The 7,502-nt window shown below is 35.7% G+C and overlaps 1 non-coding gene across 1 annotated transcript; it reads right to left on the bottom strand.

Moving 5' to 3' along the window:
• Positions 1-6,909: 6,909 nt before the first annotated feature.
• On the bottom strand, positions 6,910-6,983 carry TRNAN-GUU (transfer RNA asparagine (anticodon GUU)). The gene has a single exon. It is a non-coding gene; the product is annotated as a tRNA-Asn (tRNA).
• Between the last annotated feature and the right edge of the window lie 519 nt (positions 6,984-7,502).

The raw sequence follows: 7,502 nt of genomic DNA, 5'->3' as shown, positions 1-7,502 counted from the left end.
GTAGAAGTTCCAACAACCGATCCCTACTGTCCACTACTAAAGTGTTTCTATAATTATTCAGCACTTCATCTCTCAGAGAGAGATAGGTGATCGAATTCATAGGAAGAAGACTGAAACGGTGACTTTTGATTATTTCGAAAAATTTGTGTGATTCATCCTCCAAAACCCAGCGTCTTTGAACTGTACCTCTGGTAAAATTTCTGATGGGATAGAGCTCGGTGTGGATACATATGTTCCCGATAGGGAGTTGGTAGTGGACGGCGGATATTACCGCGTCATCTGCTAGTCTATTCTCAAACAGCCCAACGTGAAAGGGGATCCATGCTATGAGGAATCTTAGGAGACCTCGGAATTTAGAGATTAGAGGATGATTCGGCGATACCGAAAAGGCAGATTTTCCCATTATAGACAAAGGAACGTCGTTGCTTGAGCTGCCATAGCTGAGAGGAGTGGTCTATGTAAGGTTTGCAAACCACCAAATGATATTCTAAGCGCCGAATTTGGATGACCTAAAGTGTTTTAAGGTAGATAGAAAACAGACAGCCATATTTAATCGATAACTAATATTAATACGTATATTTTCATTACAGTTCCCTGCTTAGCGCCTTCAGTTCGGTTCTTCAGTTCAGCAATGCTTCCAGCTGAGCCAATGATCTAATTTGACTCCAGGGCTAATTTGACTGAAATCTATATCGATGTTATATATGTTATACCACCTATGTCACCTATGTTAACAGTAATTACGAGGGCATCTGCGTTTGCGGCAGAAAGAGAAGATTGAGGACTTTGGAGATGAGTGGTGGAACCCGACGGAAAAATCTACTCGTAGCTCCCTGTAGAAATCTCTCTACTAAAATACTTAGCTGTATAGTGGATCAGTATACGGTTCAAAAAAGGACGACAAAAACACAGTCTAGTGTCAATATATACAGTAATTGAGTCAATAGATGAAAGGATAGGTCTCCTCCCTTCTCCACACTCGAAATTGGAAGCACTTGTTTAGAAAGTTGGGAACAAAATTCAAAATATATTTTTCGCATCCATGGGAATGAAGTTATATTAGTAGAGGATTAATCAATCCTTTATTCACTCGACCAACAGCATTTTATACAACCAAGGATAGCACCAATTAGCTGTTGGTTAGTTATGAATGCATTCCTTATGTCTCTCGTATTCTCTGTAAGGTATTTGAGAGTGGATATACCGTGTTGCAAATTACACTGAATGGGAGAGAGTTGAGGATTGGTTTCCAGTAACGAAGAAAGGCGACTAAAAATAATACTCTAGAATTGCTTGAGTAGGATGTATATGGTAAAAATGGGCCAGTAACAAGATACTGAAGAACGGGGCTTATCCTTCTTCCAGATAGGAATGAGAATAGAGTGGACCATACGGGGATAAGTAAGCCCATCAGCTAAAAGCCATTGTACACGTCAAGAAGAGAGAAGTTGGCACTATGGCGAAGATTTTTTAGGCCCAGAATCAGGCGGGCGATTTTAGAGAATCAATGACAGGTTGATAGAAAGTTCGTTGGCGTTTCTGGAGGACTAAAAAGTAATTTTTATTCCGGGCATAGTAAATACGTCGAATTCGTTAAGTTCATTCATAGGAAATGGTAAGCTTTTTAACACATAAATGAAAACTAGACAATTCTGCTTTCTATTATTACCTGATTTGAGACATGCTGAGATAATGATTAATAATATTGTATGTGTAATTATAAAATGTAATTTATAAAATAAAAACTATATTTAAGGAAAATTACATAAGGTAATTTAATACTATAAACAAAGGAAACAAAAGATCAAAAATAAATTATATAGCAACAATTATTACAAATAATTACGAACACAATATATAACAAGAAGAAAGTAATAATACCGCCTTGTCCATTTGAAACCATCACTGAAACTCTGAAATAACAATATATCGGTCTAAAATATAAAATGATCAAATGGTTTTCGATGGAATGGCAAATAACATAAATATTGGTATTATAATTTATGGATTTATTTGAAAACCACATGATTTTGTCCGACTTTTATTAAAAGTTTGTAGAGGAAATATAAATGCAGAATGACGAACCCGCTATTATAAAATTTACAGTTTTTGCATCATGTATAATTCTCGAATTGTGAAGCATATAAATAAATGCTATTGTTAAACATGCCGAGGATAAACAAAATATTACGAACACCATGCAATATCCAACATCTTATAGCATAATGGAAATACTGCTTCCCTGGATATGATTTGACAGGTGGTTATAGTTTAGTTTACATGCCAAGTCTTGTAGATTACATATCAGTATATAGAGCTTTGATCTGCGATTGTGAATAATGGATACCAAAGATAACTGATATAGCAGAACTCCTGTTTCACTTGAGTAATGTATTGAGTAGTACGGTGGGATATCCACAAAGCTAACACTCATCGAAGGGCTGCGATTGCGAAGTCTTATATCACGGTAGCCAAAGCTATGTTGAGAAAGAAGTAGTGCAACAAACATAAAACCCGGACATTTGATGATCGGAAGAATGTGATATGGTTCGATGAACAGTTGTTTACATTAATTCCTACAAACGTCCGCGTTTATGTATGGAGAATCTCAAAAGAAGGTACAATCCAGATTGCCTGCTTGCTACAGACAAACATGCGAAAGTTTCGGTATGATTTGCATTTTTGTTAATATCATGATATTCAGCTGGTCCTCCCGTTCACTCATTGGCCACGTTACTGCGAATTAATATCTCGATATCCACTATCATTGAATTTATACTATGATTAGTATATTGCGTCCAAATACTACCACATTGCAAAATGACAATGCGCATCTAGACACATACCAAGAGGTTCAGTATTGGCGTTTTTATCGAAAAATCATCAAATATCTTTTATGACTAGTGCAATCGCTAGATCACAAATTAATTGAATTGTTATGGAAAATTTTAAAGTAGAGTATGGGGGCAGACTTTCATCTCCATCATCAACTCTGTTCTGCAAAGAACTGCGCATATTTTAAAAGCAAATGGTGGCTCAATACCTTCTTAATAAGTAAACATTATGTATATGTGAGGGGCATAAGCGGATATATAAAACTACAGCAATTGTTAGTATAGTAATGTTAGTAAAGTATCAATTGAAATATTCAAAATCTTTAAAAATATACTCTAAAAACTTAATTGGATATTCTAGTGAAATATTTTGTTCAGTTTTAGCCGAACATGTATCAAGTATTTGATAAAATGAATCGATAATATAAGTTTATAGCATTCCTTTCTTACTTTTAGCATATATAAAGAATGATTATTGCCGACTTGGTTGGCACAACGGTAAAGGCGACAGGACGGTCCTCCTACTGTTGCGAGAGTCGCGGGTTCAAATTCTGCTGGGGCATGGCCGTAAGTTTATGTTTCGTATTCTCTAACAATTGTGATTGCCTTTGGGCAAGAGTTCAAAATCCGACAAGGAAAATGATCCCAATCACGCCACTAACCAGACTGGGTAAGATCAGATGACTTTAAGGATGATTTCTAAGTTGGTTACTTGCCAGTTAGTAGGCTTAATACCAAGGACCGTGTTTTTTAAACTACTTTAAACTGTAGATCCAGTCCATATAATTACCCTCGTTGGTAAAAAATATTGGTCTCCTTTTTACGTAATGTAAAAAAGAATGAACATTAGTAATGAAATATTTATATGCACGCTATTTCTAAGGTAAGATAGTGATAACCTACAAAAGATAACAACTCAACATCTGCCGGTTTATATTCTGTGGCTATTGAAATTTAATTATTAAAGCGGTATAGTCGAAAGTTGGCATAAGAGCCTAGGCCCGCTGAAATTCTTTTGAATCCTGTTTGTCGGGATAAATTTCAATCCAGGACGTATAGTAAAAATTATGTAAAAATAAATCATTAAAAAAATTAAATTATTTTATTATCATTTTAAACAAATACAGATATAAATGAATTTTATAACAACTACTTACACAATAAATAGGAAAATAAATAAAACAAATTCTAAACTTGAGATATCTTGATGTTGAGACAGTCGAGTGGCAGTTTTGAAAATAAAAGAAAAACGTTCTTGAGCACCCAATGTTCACTGCCAAGGGTTAAGCTGAAAATACATTTGAAATACAGGAAGCAACAAGCCAAGGTATTTATAATCATACTAATAGTAAAATATGAGAGTAGTGAGAGTAAATATTACTGGAATCTAATAATACGGCCAATTAATTGTGTTGCTGTGCCATAGCGCTAATTAATTATATTAATCATAACAATGATAATGATTTTAAATAGAAATATCAATAGAATAACCATGATGGGTGTCAATAGTATAACTTAGTTCATAGTAGTCGATATGAATCATCGATAATTACAACAAGCCAACAATGGACAAAAAATAATATACCATAGCGAAACCACGCATAATAGGACTAATTAATTGTAAGGATGAAGTACGACCTATGCACCCGGTACGAACGAGAGATATACCGCAACGTATCAGCTTCTACCCTAATACTGCAATAATGGATGAGCCACGTTGGCTTCACTAGTGCGAAGTGTAACCTCGAATAAGTAAATCAGCAACAATTTTACTGTTTTGCAAGCACTACCTCTAACTCATTCTATGAAGAACATGTGCATTAAGAGGCGGATAAGCTAGATACGCTTCCATGAAGAATGACTTTTTTCGGACTACAGCTTCAAATTATTAATAGTCGTAAGTTACAGCTACAAATATATTATATTAAATTTACAATAATTTAAGGATTATGCGAAAGGTACACATAAAAATTAAAATACGCAAAAATAATATAAATATATAAGGATAACTTACTAAATCAAAAATATAAAAGGAAATAAAAAAAGAGTATTATACTGAATTTCAAACGGAGATCTCTACTTGAAGCTTACCTAACTGCGACTTTCATCGCATGGAAACTCATGTTATAACCCTCCTCACTGTCCAACATGTAGTCAGAACCATTCGCCATGGTACCAGGCGTGCGAAAATTATAAAGCAGAATTGGTAATTCAATGAATAAGAACAACATAAAGAGTCTTCTCATATCAGGAAGCATACGTGAGCTCGTTCATGCTCATATCTCCTGGTGGTACCTCAAGGTCCCCTTTTTGAGGATATACCTCTCCCTCTCCGACCCCATTAAGACCATCCTCCAGAACTACCTCCAATTCCATCCCTACAAATAGACCTCCTAGTTCTATCAAAACTGACAATATTCCTTTTATCAACAGGGTTCCGGATATTAACATTCCAAACGTCGCAAAACACCTCAATCCTCCAAACACAAAATATCGGCTTCTTAACCTTCATCGTCGGAGTCTGAAAAAATGCCCAGTTAACCAAAAATTATGTCGTACTTCAATCCAATAATGCAACCGAATCTGGGTGGTCTTTGGCCGAACTGAAATTATTATACCCAACAAGCGGACCTCCATTGTTGTTATTGCAAAAAACCAACCTCAGTCTAGCTGTACTTTCTTAGTCATACAATTGTTAGAAAAGATTGAACCAGTACAGTCAACACCTCTGGAGGCGCCGTAGTTATAATATATGTGCCCTAGGACCTCCAGCCTGTCCCTTCAATACAGAGTTTGAAGATGGTACTTCCCCCTTTCTCCTCTAATGGAAATATCAAAATTACTCGCTTCCTAAATCTCCCAAATTCCCCCTCGCTTTATACTCTCTGGTGATTTCAACGCATATTGCCTGTCATAGGTTCAACAATCTCGAACTTAAAATAACAGATGATTTTTGAAATGCTGAAACCCTGCATATTTGCTTGTCCTCTGGCGGAATGACAGTTGAACCCAAGAAATTAGGGTTAGAAAACGAACACAATCACAATGTAGGTCCAGCTCATCTTTGAAATGCTCTTTATATCGTATCTATATTTTCTATTCTTGAATTCTTGAGATCATTTTTGGAACAAAGTTGAATACTCAAGGATTACTCCTTTAACATAATATCCGGACAATGTTCAGACAGTTCCTGTTGCACATAACAAAGTGAAATCTTAAGATAATTATAATACGAAGATACATTTATCATCGGTCTCAAACACCATTGGCCTTTCAGGTCCATCGGTTATTCGTCCCGAGATTTTCTGCTCCTCCTTCACAAACCTAAGCATTCCGCCCTTTTCCCTTAATAAAAAATATTCGCTACAGTGGCTTATTTATTGTTCTTGACATTTACAATCAATTTTGGACAATGGACTTTCCTCCCCATCCATGGTCCCACTCCATGCTGTATGGAAGAAGGGTAAACCCCATTCTTCCGCGTATAATTATAGTCCAATATCCAGACTATTCGAGAAAATTATCTTTTATATGTTACTATCTCCTGGTTACTGAAAACGAATTATCAACACTTTCTCATTCAGTGTTGCTTTCAACCTGGTAACTAGACCCTCAATCCCCTCGTGGGACTTGAAAGAGACATAAGTAATGCATTTACAAATAAAACCATCTCATAGCGCTATCTCTGAATCTATAAAATGCGTTTTATCGAAAAAATAGAGAGTCGAGAATGAATAAGCTTTATTTCCTTGGATACGTAAGAAATTTTTTTTCTCCGCCGTCTGCCCAACGCTCTTTTTAGTAGCTACGGAATTCCACCAACCTAGGAGAAAGGTTCTTTCTACCGGGAGCTGTGAATGGATTATCTATATGGTTATCTACCGTCGCGTTTTGAATCTTCCCTCCAAAGTCTTCAGTTATGCATTTCTGTCGCAAACGCAGATGCTCCCGTGTTCGTTTATTCACATGATAAAGCTCAATTAAATAAAATATTTGATTCAATTCAATATTCAATAATATTATGAAGAAACTGAACAAAACTTAAACATGCGATTCAATAAAATAAAACATTATACGCCCCCGGGTGGGGTCGAACCACCAACCTTTCGGTTAACAGCCGAACGCGCTAACCAGTTGCGCCACGGAGGCTTGTGAGTACTGTTCTAAAACATGACCTTTGACAAACTGACCTTTTCGATGGAAGAAATAACGACGTAGCAATAGCGACATCTTGGCCGAGAGGAGAGATGAAGGAGGGTTGAAATTACTTTGTTAGAGATATAGATATTAGGCATAAAGCATAAGATATAATGTACAGTGATATCTTACAAACAGAGAATATATAAATATATTCACCAGTAAAAAAAGTCTTCACTCTTAAGGTCGCATAAGAGCATAAGCGGACTTAATATTGACGTAATAGATATAAACCGGTAGGAGATCGTATAATAGGAAAATAATTATCTCATAATTACACAACAATTATTATATTAATTATCACTATTGGTACGGTATATATATGACTTCAGTTCGCTTTGATTCAACATATTTTTCATAAGATTTCATTGTTGAATTCACGTTCATAGTACGAGGGATGGAGCCTTTAATCTAAAATATATATAAATTACCATAAACAACTAAGCGAAGATAAATTTTGCAGAACTATTT

The sequence above is a fragment of the Rhynchophorus ferrugineus genome, unplaced genomic scaffold (assembly GCF_030347505.1).
Source record: "Rhynchophorus ferrugineus isolate W39M unplaced genomic scaffold, kcgeb_rfMv2 rfM10, whole genome shotgun sequence".
Lineage (NCBI taxonomy): Eukaryota > Metazoa > Arthropoda > Insecta > Coleoptera > Curculionidae > Rhynchophorus > Rhynchophorus ferrugineus.
This window is presented reverse-complemented; position numbering and strand designations above follow the sequence as displayed.